The sequence below is a fragment of the Herpailurus yagouaroundi genome, unplaced genomic scaffold (assembly GCF_014898765.1).
Source record: "Herpailurus yagouaroundi ecotype Mexico unplaced genomic scaffold, PumYag 216, whole genome shotgun sequence".
NCBI lineage: Eukaryota > Metazoa > Chordata > Mammalia > Carnivora > Felidae > Herpailurus > Herpailurus yagouaroundi.
The window spans coordinates 1,168,121-1,170,323 of record NW_024412447.1 but is presented as its reverse complement, the minus strand read 5'-3'; positions in this window follow the sequence as shown (position 1 = coordinate 1,170,323).

Here is a 2,203-nt window from a genome sequence, read left to right as displayed (position 1 = left end):
ACTCCCACGAGGCCCCGGGGTCGTCAGACTCACGGACACGGGAGGACACACACTGGGACCCACCCCCACGAGGCCCCGGGTCGTCAGACGCACTGACACGGGAGGACGCGCACTGGGACCCACCCCCACGAGGCCCCGGGGTCGTCAGACTCACAGACACGGGAGGACACACACTGGGACCCACCCCCACGAGGCCCCGGGCCGTCAGACGCATGGACACGGGAGGACGCGCACTGGGACCCACTCCCACGAGGCCCCGGGGTCGTCAGACTCACGGACACGGGAGGACACGCACTGGGACCCACCCCCACGAGGCCCCGGGTCGTCAGACGCACGGACACGGGAGGACGCGTACCGGGACCCACTCCCATGAGGCCCCAGGGTCGTCAGACTCATACACACGGAGGAGATGGTGGGTCAGGGCTGGCAGAGCAGGTGCGGGTCTGTGCGTAACGGGACAGAGTCTCAGTGTGGGGAGACGGGACGTTCTGGAGCCAGACGGTGGGGCGGCCGCACAGCAGCGTGAATGTGCTCGGTGCCCCTGAGCTGCTCACTTAGAAGCAGTTGAAATGCTAAGTTTTAGATTGATTTTACCACAATTAAAAATTACCAAAAAAAAAGCGTGTGGTCCGTGAGCCAAGAAAGACAGGTGGGTAAGAGCGAAGGCAGCAGGAGGCGAGGGGCCGCGGGGGCTTGTCCTCTGGGGACGGAGGGCATGGTGGGGCCGTGGGGAGGGGGACCGTGGGGGAGACGCCGCAGGCAGGGGCTCTGGCGAGGCGGGGCGGCCGTGACCGATGTGTACGGAGAAGGGCAACAGGAGCAGGGCTGACCCCATAGGGCGCTGGGTCCCCCGAACCTCCACCTACACACCCGGGTACCTGATCCCTTTTCCCTGTGGTCACCAGGAAGGTCAAGGCTAATCTTGAGGCCCAATAATCGTGACCGTGGGGAAGGCAGAGGCCAGCGTGCACCCACTTTGCTTTCATTATGGCCGTGACTGTCCAGTGCAGCTTACGATTCCTGCTCCTGATTGCAGATGCTCACGGTTCGGCCTGAATTTTAACCCTGCTAACTGTGCGCACCTGACGCCCCCTGGAGGACCACAGCGGGCCTGCGCCCTCTCGCTACCCTTACCGCACGGTGGCACCGGGTCTGGCCCTCGGGACGGGCTCCGTGGGTGCCCGTGACATAAATTACACCTTCAAGACCTTTGTTATTAGCTGGGGAAGAGAGACATCCAGATGAGAGAGAGAGACAGAGGCAGACAGAGACAGAGAGAAGAGGAGCAAGAGGTCCAGACGGGAACAGAGACAGAGTGACAGAGAGGGAGCTGGCTCTCGGTAGGATCAAGGGCGCGTGGGCGGGAAGCGCCTGAGGAAGCAGGGGCCCCTCATCCCCCGTGGGGAGTGAGGACGAGGACGACAGGACAGGACGACGGGCCAGAGCGTTCTGTGGCCTCTGCTGCCCCCTAGAGGTGCTAACCGGTAGCACAGGCTCCCCCCCTCCCCCCCCCCACGGCCTTCCCAGGGTCTGGGGCCGCAGCCCTCCCTCCCGCCCTTTCCCTGCCAACAAGCGACCCAAACCCCCTGCTGGATTCAACTCGGGGGCTGCGGGTGCGTCTACAGGACGCAGGTTTCCCGGCTACGAGGGCCGGAAGTACACATCCTTCCCCGCCTTCTTTCCCGGCTATAAGAACAAAAATGCTGGCGATAAGAGTACAAAGAGCACATCCGTATGTGAACGTGGGAAGTCCCACCCAATCTACACCCGCTGCCATCCCAGAATGACCTCCAGGACAGTGTCACGCTGGGCCCTGCGTGCCCGGGGCCTCTGGGGCCGCCGCACCCTGTCCTCCTCCACGGCTGTGTTCCTAGGGACCCCTTCCTCCTCACAGCCCCCTTCGAAATGACTACCTGCCCCGTCCTTGGGGGTGGCGGTGTGCCTGTGTCACCTGACGCTCCTGCACCTGCAGCTATGGGCCCCTTTTCTGTCTCGTCTCTGCATCCAGAGAGCCCGCCGACCAGCCCCGAGCAGGAGGTGCTCATCGGGACCACAACACCTGTCTCTCCTGCACAGATAGATGGACGGGGTGGACAGACGCATGGATGGGTGGACAGGTGGTCAGATGGACAGACGGGTGGGCAGATGGACAGACAGGTGGGCAGATGGACAGATGGATGAACAGGTGGATGGATGGGTGGGC